The sequence below is a fragment of the Hibiscus syriacus genome, unplaced genomic scaffold (genome assembly GCF_006381635.1).
Source record: "Hibiscus syriacus cultivar Baekdansim isolate YM2019G1 unplaced genomic scaffold, ASM638163v2 tig00111213_pilon, whole genome shotgun sequence".
Taxonomy (NCBI): domain Eukaryota; kingdom Viridiplantae; phylum Streptophyta; class Magnoliopsida; order Malvales; family Malvaceae; genus Hibiscus; species Hibiscus syriacus.
In genome coordinates, this window is record NW_024063022.1 from 734,308 (window position 1) to 745,025 (window position 10,718).

Here is a 10,718-nt window from a genome sequence, read left to right on the forward strand (position 1 = left end):
TCACTTGCTTTAATATTTCCATTGTTGTAGATTTCATGGCAAACAATACTTTATCACTGCGATCACTCCTTGAGAAGGATAAAATTAATGGCATAAACTTCATTGACTGGTTTCGTAATTTGAGAATTGTTATCAAACAGGAAAGGAAGGAATATGTCATTGAGGAACCTGTTCCTGATGAACCGGCAGCTAATGCTTCAAAAGCTGACAAAGACAATTTCAAGAAACATATGGATGATATGTTAGATGTTGGATGTCTAATGTTTGCCACCATGACTCTTGAGCTTCAGAAGCAACATGAGGACATGGTTGCATATGAGATGATTCAAAATCTCAAAGAAATATATGAAGGGCAAGCATGCCAAGAGAGATATGAGACCTCTAAAGCTCTATTTCAATGCAAAATGGCAGAGGGAACTCCTGTAGGAGCTCATGTCATCAAGATGATGGGCTACATCAAAACGTTGGAAAAGCTGGGATTTCCTCTCAAAGATGAATTGGCTACTGATGTTATCTTGCAATCGTTGCCTGATAGCTTTAGCCAATTTGTCCTTAATTTCAACATGAATGAAATTAACAAGACTTTGCCACAGTTACTTGGCATGTTACGAACTACTGAAAGTAACATGAAAAAGGTTAGACCTAAGCCCATTCTGATGGTCCACAAGGACAAAGGAAAGGGAAAGAAAAAGGTAGTGGAAAATTCTAAGGGCAATGGTAAGACCAAGCCAAAAGGAAAAAAATGCATTGAAACCCAAAGGGGGAGTTAGCAAAGAAGGAAAATGTTTCCATTGCGATAAGACCAGACACTGGAAGAGAAACTGCCCCGTTTACCTTAAAGAGGTCAAGAAGGCAAAAGCAAATGGAACATTTTTTTCAGGTATTTATGTTATTGATGTTAATTTGTCAACATCTACTTCTTGGGTATTAGATACTGGTTGTGGTTTTCATATTTTTACTTTTGTACAAGGACTGCAAAAGAGAAGGAATCTGGCTAAAGGAGACGTAGACCTACGAGTGGGAAATAGAGCAAGAGTTGCTGCATTAGCTATAGGGACATATGTTTTATCTTTTCCTAGTGGACTTGATTTAAATTTAGAGGATTGTTATTATGTGCCTAGTTTGACTAAGAACATTATTTCGATTTCTTGTTTGGACAAGATTGGTTTTGAGATTATTATTAAGAATAATTGTTGTTCTTTTTAACTCGATAGTATTTTTTATGGTTTGGCATAATTGGTTAATGGTCTCTATATTTTGGATCAAGAGAACACCATTTATAACATAAATACTAAGAGATCAAAAACAAATGACTCGAATCAAACTTATCTTTACCATTGTTGTTTAGGCCATATAAGTGAGAAACGCATATCAATACTCCATAAAGATAGATTCTTAGATTCATTTATTTTCGAACAATATGATGTATGCGAATCTTGCTTGTTGGGAAAATGACTAAAGCTTCTTTTAATAGTAAAGGTGAGCGAGCAAGTGATTTATTGTGGTTAATACATAGTGATGTATATGGACCAATGAATACATAAGCCAGAGGTGGATTCCATTACTTCATTACTTTTACTGATGACTTCAGTCAGTATGGGTATATTTATCTTATGCGCCATAAATCTGAAGCCCTTGAAAAGTTTAAGGAATTTAAAAAAATGAAGTACAAAAGCAATTAGGAAAAAGTATAGGCACTTTGATCAGATCGAGGTGGAGAATACTTAAGCATAGAGTTTGATGAACTCATAAAAGAATGTGGGATTGTCTCACAGCTTACACGACCTGGCACACCACAGTGGAATGGAGTTTCTGAAAGAAGGAATCGAACATTGTTAGACATGGTTCGATCGATGATGAGTCATAGTGATTTTTCGACTTCTTTTTGGGGACATGCACTTGAGACAACCGCTTTCACACTAAATTGTGTTCCATCTAAATCGGTTCAAAAGACACCATACGAGATATGGACTGGGAAACGTTCTAGTATGTCTTTTATGAAGATTTGGGGTTGTGAAGCTTATATAAAACATCAGAGGTCTACAAAGCTCGAACATAAATCTCATAAGTGTATATTTGTTGGATATCCTAAAGAAACTAAGGGATATTATTTCTTCAAACTTAACGAGAACAAAGTGTTTGTTGCTCGAACATGAGTTTTTCTCTAAAGAGAATTTCCAGATCTTGCTCGCAATAGCTGCATTCCATAATTATGAAATATGGAAAAGGAACGTCAAAACCGCCTTCCTTAATGGAAAACTTGAAGAGGATATGTATATATGACACAACCAGAAGGTTTTGTCTTTCCAGGAAATACTGGAAAGGTTTGTAAGCTACAGATGTCTATTTATGAAATTATGCAACTTCCTCCATCAATAATCATTGTGTATACCTTATCTTTGACATGGTACCTTGTATGAAAGATATTGTTTATTTGTAGTTCCTCCTTAATTGGTTGTGGTTGAAGGCACTTATTTGAGATAAAAATCTCTCCACCAACAATAACTTTATTTTCATTTGGCTTCTCCTCAATGATTTCTTCTCGTTCATATTTAGGAAATGATTCTTTAGAATTTGAAAAAATCTCTTCATTATCCCAAAGAATCATGGTGATTTGGTTGGGATATTGACTAGCAAAGTACCCCTTTATAAAGAACTTGAAGCATTTGATGTCCCTCTATGTGTCTAAAGTATGGTTTTGTTTCTTGTTTCACTTGTTGGATTCCACAGTTTCCTTTGCTCGGGAACCTTCAGGATTGTCTTTAATCTGAATTGGAGTTGTCTTTTTGAAATTATTGGGTTCTAGTATCCATTTGGATGTTAAACTAGTTTTACTTCTGTTGATTGACCTCATTTTAAGTTTTCTTTCAATCTTTATGGCCATATGAACCATTTATTTAATCTTCACATAATGTTGTAAGTCAACAAGGTTAACAATTTCAGGATTTAAACCAGATAAAAATCTCACCATTGTTGCTTCTCTTTCTTCATCCACATTGGCTTTAATCATTTCTAACTCCATATCCTTGAAATAATATTCAACACTCATATTTCCTTTCTTGATATTTTTGAGTTTGTGATGAAGATATCGGTTGTAATGTGCTGGTACAAATCTCTATCGCATGATGGTATTCATTTCGTCTCATGTACTGATTGAACGCTCATAATTTCTTCTTCTTGAACTTACCAATTGATCCATCAAACAAGAGCATAATCAACTAATTTCATAACAGCAAGTCGTACCTTCTTTTACTTTGAATAGTTGAGGTACTAAAAATATATTCAATCTTGATTACCCAATCAAGATATGATTCTGAATCTTCTCTTCATTGGAATGGGGGAATTTTTACTTTGATGTTGCTTAAGTTATAATTTTGATATCTACCTCCTTGATTCTTTTGAACTTCTCTTCTGGATCCTTGAGATATTTGATTTACTTCAGTCTATTCCTCATCTTTAAATTCTTGTTTAGGTCTTGGACGTGTTGTTCTCTTGTTGCCCAATGATGCTTAAACTTGGTCTATTCTTTCATGTAACGGTTCTAATTCCAATCTTAGTAATCTAGCCATTTCATGTGTAATTGATTGGGTTTGCAAATTTGGTGCTTCTCTTATGGGTGACGATCCTGGACTTCGCTAAAGGCCTTTCTTTGGAATGTGTATCACCAATAGGTACCTTTTTGAGAATTATTTCTTCAAGAGTTACTTCTTTTAAAAGTAAATTTTTATTCATTGGTTCCTACAAAAAAAGAGGTTTGGAGGATAACATACCTCTTGAAATGTCTCTACGAATTGATCATTTTTCTTTAAACAAAGATATGTCCTTTGGTTAAAAAATTGTGTCGTGTGCTCCAAAGGTTCTGTCCTTTCAAAATATTGTATCTTTTATCTCTAACTTCTTAAATTATCATGATTGTTGGCGAAGAATCTTGACTTTTGATGTTCTTTAAGAAAGTGGATAAAGTCAACTCCTTTAAGCTTTGTGCCTTTCCAGATGATGGGCTTTGAAAAGTTGGACAATGCTTGTTTCACACCCTTGTTTTTGTCGATTTTAATGTACCAATCAAACTCAAAATGAAAAATGATCTTGCCATCATAGATTAATAGGATAACACCATTTATATGACTTGAATTGCCACAAAATAAATCAAAGTTAGAAAATGAAAAATAATAACAAAATGAATGGAACTAGCAATTTATGGTGGATATTTAATGGCATCAGTTGCTTGACGATGGAATTGTCCATTGGTTGCTGAATCTTCTTCAAGATTGGCATTGCACTTAGTATTTTAAATAATATATCAATTGAAACTTCAAGTGGTATATCTTTTAGAATTCCAAATGACATAACTGTTGGAACTTCAAAGGACATTTTTCTTGACTCTTCAACTTGAAAACATATATCATTTCAAATACCCTACAAGGCAAAAGAAATAAGAGCAAAAGAAGATTTGTCAGGTAAAATTTTTCCTCCGTTATGTTTTTATTCTCTACCCTCATTATTTTCATATTTGTTAATTTCAACTTTCTCTACAAAACCTATTTTTTAACCCCGACAGTTTCATTTCCAATTGTTCTTGTCTCCTCAAAATGTTCTTCTTCAATGGCGTTCTCTTCGATTTTATTATTTTCCTCACAGCTTCAAAGCTTCTCTTCATGGCCTACTTTTTCTCTCATTCCTATATGTGTGATTTGAGAGTGAGTTGGCATTATGAATTTGATTCGGCCTTAATGGAACCAAGGTGATCTTTCTTCCAAAGTGTAGAAATGAACATTAGTTGGAGAAACCATCATGGGTAGCCTTCTTGTCAAATTGCCAAGGACTCCTGAGTAGAAGGTGACTTGCACTAATTGGAACTACATCACAAAGTAATTTATCTTGATATATTCCAAATGAAAATGCTACAAGTTGTTGGGACCGTCGGCGCACCCCACGGCGTAGCGAAAATAAACCTCGACGGCCTCACCAGCGATCCAAGTACGTAAAACCGAAATCCGGAGGAAGAGATGCGAATACTTACAGTGGTTCCTTGAAAAACAGCAAGAACAAAAGTGAATATTGGTGGTGTAGATCGGTTCGAATTGTAAGCCTCCACAAAATCACGTCTCGACCTCTACTAGTTCACTCGATTGAGAGCAATATTTGTTTTCCCCAAAATTGTTTTGAGATAAAAACAGATGAAGGTTCATGCGTGTGTGTTAAAAACAGCTGCTAGACCTAACACACCCTTTTATATCCATTACCCTGATATCTTAGGGTTTTCAAAGTTATTTCGAATTAATAATAAAATAGTATTTAATTAATTCAATTAAATATACATTAAAGACTTATAATATGAATTGTAATCTTTAAAGTTTATTTAAAAACTTATTTAATTATTTCGAATTATATATACCAATTAAAATAGTTGTAATCTAAATTACATTCTTTTAATGCTTACTTACTATATTCTGGATAATTAAAATCATATGTATATCAAATATACATATCATAACTCTAGATATATTTTAGTAACATAGAAACAAATTGTACATTTTTTCTCATTTCAATCATAGGGTGTGACCCTGTAGGTTCTTGTAACATTAGTAGTAATTATTAGAATAATTCTAATATTACATACAATGAGTGACATCTAGCAATATATCATTGTCACCTAAGTTACAAGAAATTATGATTCGATATATCATCTTCGTGATTAACTCTTTTATGTATTACATCCTTTTGTCCTTTATATCTAGAATAGGCACAAGTCTTAGAATAGTAACACTTGTATAACTCATCTATTGTTTCTTGATATCTAGAGTAGACTATAATTAACGAATATGATATCACATATCAACTTATTCGAGCATGGCCATGCATTTCTAGTCTCACTTAATCAAGTGGCATGTGATATATTTCCTACTATGTAGGAAGTAAAAATCTTATCTTAACCATATACACCCCACTACATATATCAAAATATATTCAATAACAGTCTTTATAGCGCAACCAGTTACGGAGCATGTTTAACTGTATCAAAAACATACAACAATATATGTTGGGATAACATTGATCTCAAGTCTGAGGATCATACATATAGTCATCACCATGAGTAATGTTATGACCGTTATATAATAATCCAAGATATATGCTCATGATGGGTCAATCCAATACATTGCTCTCTAACAATATAATCATGTATCAATTCTGACATCTCTATGTCAATGACAACTCCTTGTCATTAATCAATACCATGTTAGTCTTAAGCATATAATTATTGTCCATTCCCATAATAATACTTGATTATGGATCTTTTAATAATGTTATTGTATAGACTTTATTATCTTTCAGTTTATGTTAAACACATACACATAACTTTAAAATAATAGTGGCAATGCCTTTATTTAATAAAATTGGTAAATAAATATATTATTACAATCATCATATTATTGGTCTTTGGGCAAACTCTAACAATCTCCCACTAGAACTAAGACCAATCACTCACATATCTAATACCGAGTGACTCAGTGTGACGATCATGCCTCTGTTGTGTAAGAGGCTTCGTCAAGGGATCAACAAATTCGTGTGTACTCTGCATATTTTCACATCTCCTTGATCTATGATCTCTCGAATGAGATGAAAGCGCCTAAGAATATGTTTGGATCGTTGATGAGATATGGGTTCCTTTGCTTGTGCAATGGCTCCATTATTGTCACAACGGAGTTCTACAGCATCTGATATGCTCAGAACAACCTCGAATTCCAATATAAACTTCTTGATCCAAACAGCCTCTTTTGCTGCTTCACTAGCTGCAATGTATTCAACCACTATTTTAGAATCAACTATTGTATCTTGCTTAGAACTTTTCCATCTCACAACACGTCCATTAAGACAAAACACAAAACTCGATTGCGATCGTGAGTCATCCTTGTCAGTTTGGAAGCTGACATCAGTATAACCTTTTATACTGAGCTCTTCTTCCCCTCCATAGACAAGAAATTTATCCTTAGTTATTCTTAAGTACTTAAGGATATTTTTAATCGCAACCCAATGATTTTCACCAGGGTTCGCTTGATACCGACTCGTAATTCTTAAAGCATACAATACATCTGGCCGAGTACATATCATGGCATACATGATAGAACCAATAGTCGAAACATATAGAATCTTATTCATCCGTTCTCTTTCTTGTGGAGTTGAAGGACATATTTCCTTCGAAAGAGAAATGCTATGTCTCATATACAAAAATATTTTCTTGGATTCTTCCATACTAAACCTTTTCAGCACTTTGTCTATATATGTACTTTGACTCAAACCTAGAAGTCATATTGATATATCTCTATAGATCTTAAATCCTAAGATATATGCTGCCTCACCCAAATATTTTATAGAAAAACTACTACCTAACCAAGTCTTAACAGACTGTAAAGTAGGTGTATCATTTCCTATGATGAGTATGTCATCTACATACAAGATTAGGAAAGAAACAATGCTCCCACTAGCCTTCTTATAAACACAAGGCTTATCTTCATTTCTGATAAAACCAAACTCTTTGATTGAATCATTGAAATGAAGATTCCATCTTCAAGAAGCTTGCTTTAGTCGATAAATGGACCTCTATAGCTTACAAATCTTTCCAGCATTTACTGGAATGACAAAACCTTCTGGCTGTGTCATATACATATCCTCTTCAAGTTTTCCATTAAGGAAAGTGCTTTTGACGTCCATTTGCAAGATTTCATAATCATGGAATGCAGTTATTACGAGCAAGATCTGGATGAACTTAAATATAGCTACAGGGGAGAATGTGTCGTCATAGTATACACCATGAACTTGTCAGAAACCTTTAGCGACTAATCACCCCTTGTAGGTTTGTACATTACCATCCATGTTAGTTTTCTTCTTGAAACCCCATTTACAGCCTATAGATTTGACCCCTTCGAGTGGTTCAACCAAAGTCCATACTTGGTCTACTGACGTGGAATCCATCTCAGATCTCATGGCTTCAAGCCATTTCTCAGAGTCTGGGCTAGACACTGCCTCTTGATAAGTCATGGGCTCATCTTGATCTATCAGAAGAACATCTCCATGTGTCGTAACGAGAAATCCAAATCTCAGGTGCACGGCATTGTCTTGTGGATCTATGCAGTGTTTGTGTTTCTAAATCTATTGAATGCTCCTCAACAACTTGTGAAACATGCTCAACTTCAGGTTCATTTATTTGTTGTTCTTGAAATTCTCCAAGTTTAGTATGTCTACCCTTTCATTTCTTTAAGAGAAATTCTCTTTCATTGTCTTGTGGATCTATGCAGTGTTTGTGTTTCTAAATCTATTGAATGCTCCTCAACAACTTGTGAAACATGCTCAACTTCAGGTTCATTTATTTGTTGTTCTTGAAATTCTCCAAGTTTAGTATGTCTACCCTTTCATTTCTTTAAGAGAAATTCTCTTTCGAGAAAAACTCTTGTTCGAGAAACAAACATTTTGTTCTCGTTAGGGTTGAAGAAATAATATCCCTTAGTTTCTTTAGGCTATCCAACAAATATACACTTATGAGATTTAGGTTCGAGCTTTGTAGACATCTGATGTTTTACATAAGCTTCACAACCCTAAATCTTCATAAAATACATACTGGGACGTTTCCTAGTCCATATCTCGTATGGTGTCTTTTGAATCGATTTAGATGGATCATGATTTAGTGTGAAAGTGGTTGTTTCAAGTGCATGTCCCCAAAAATAAATCGGAAGATCACTATGACTCATCATCGATCGAACCATGTCTAACAGTGTTCGATTTCTTCTTTCAGAAACACTATTCCACTATGGTGTACCAGGTGGTGTAAGCTGTGAGATAATCCCACATTCTTTTAGGAGTTCATCAAACTCTATGCTTAAGTATTCTCCACCTCGATCTGATCAAAGTGCCTTAATACTCTTGCATAGTTGATTTTGTACTTCATTTTTAAATTTCTTAAACTTTTCAAGGGCTTCAGATTTATGGCGTATAAGATAAATATACCTATACCGACTGAAGTCATCGGTGAAAGTAATGATGTAATGGAATCCACATATGTCTTGTGTATTCTTTGATTCACATACATCACTATATATTAACCCAATAAATCACTTGCTCGCTCACCTTTACTATTAAAAGGAGATTTAGTCATTTTTCCCAACAAGCAAGATTCGCATATATCATATTGTTCGAAAATAAATGAATCTAAGAATCCATCTTTATAGAGTTTTGATATGTGTTCTTCACTTATATGGCCTAAACGACAATGCCAAAGATAAGTTTGATTCAAGTCAGTTGTTTTTGATCTCTTAGTATTTATGTTATAAATGATGTTTTCTTGATCCAAAATATAGAGACCATTAACCAATTGTGTTGAACCATAAAAAACACTAATGAGATAAAAAGAACAACAATTATTCTTAATAATAATCTCAAAACCAAACTTGTCCAAACAAGAAATATAAATAATGTTCTTAGTCAAACTAGGCACATAATAACAATCCTCTAAATTTAAATCAAGTCCAGTAGGAAAAGATAAAACATATGTCCCTATACCTAATGCAACAACTCTTGCTCCATTTCCCACTCGTTGGTCCACGTCTCCTTTAGCCAGATTCCTTATCTTTTGCAGTCCTTGAATATAAGTAAAAATATGAGAACCACAATCGGTATCTAATACCCAAGAAGTAGATGTTGACAAATTAACATCAATAATATAAATACCTAAAACAAACGTTCCGTTTGCTTTTGCCTTTTTGACCTCTTCAAGGTAAACAGGGAAGTTTCTCTTCCAGTGTCCGGTCTTGTTGCAATGGAAACATTTTCCTTCTTTGGTAACTCCCCCTTTGTGTTTCAATGCATTTTTCCCTTTTGGTTTGGTCTTACCATTGCCCTTAGACTTTGCCACTACCTTTTTCTTTCTCTTTCCTTTGTCCTTGTAGACCATCAGAATGGGCTTAGGTCTAACCTTTTTCATGTTACTTTCAACAGTTCGTAACATGCCAAGTAACTATGGAAAAGTCTTGTTAATTTCATTCACATTTAAATTAAGGACAAATTGGATAAAGCTATCTGGCAACGATTACATGATAATATCGATAGCCAATTCATCTTTGAGAGGAAATCCCAGCTTTTCCAACGTTTAGATATAGCTCTTTATCTTGATGACATAAGCTCCTACAGGAGTTCCCTCTACCATTTTGCATTGAGAATAGAGCTTTAGAGGTCTCATATCTCTCTTGACGTGCTTGCCCTTCATATATTTCTTTGAGATTTTGAATCATCTCATATGCAACCATGTCCTCATATTGCTTCTGAAGCTCAATAGTCAGAGTGGCAAGCATTAGACATCCAACATCTAATATATCATCCATATGTTTCTTGAAATTGTCTTTCTCAGCTTTTAAAGCATTAGCTGCCGGTTCATCAGGAACAGGTTCCTCAATGACATATTCTTTCCTTTCCTGTTTGAGAACAATTCTCAAATTACGAAACTAGTCAAGGAAGTTTATGCCATTATGTTTATGATTCTCAAGGAGTGATTGTAGTGATAAAGTGTTATTTGCCATTAAATCTACAACAATGGAAATATTAAAGTATGTAAATTTACCGAATTAAAATTTATAAATAAGACTTTATTTACAAATTACTCCAACTATTTTATTCAAAATTAAAAACCCTATTTGTTTTAATTTTAGAAAAATTAGGCGAAAATTTTTCTA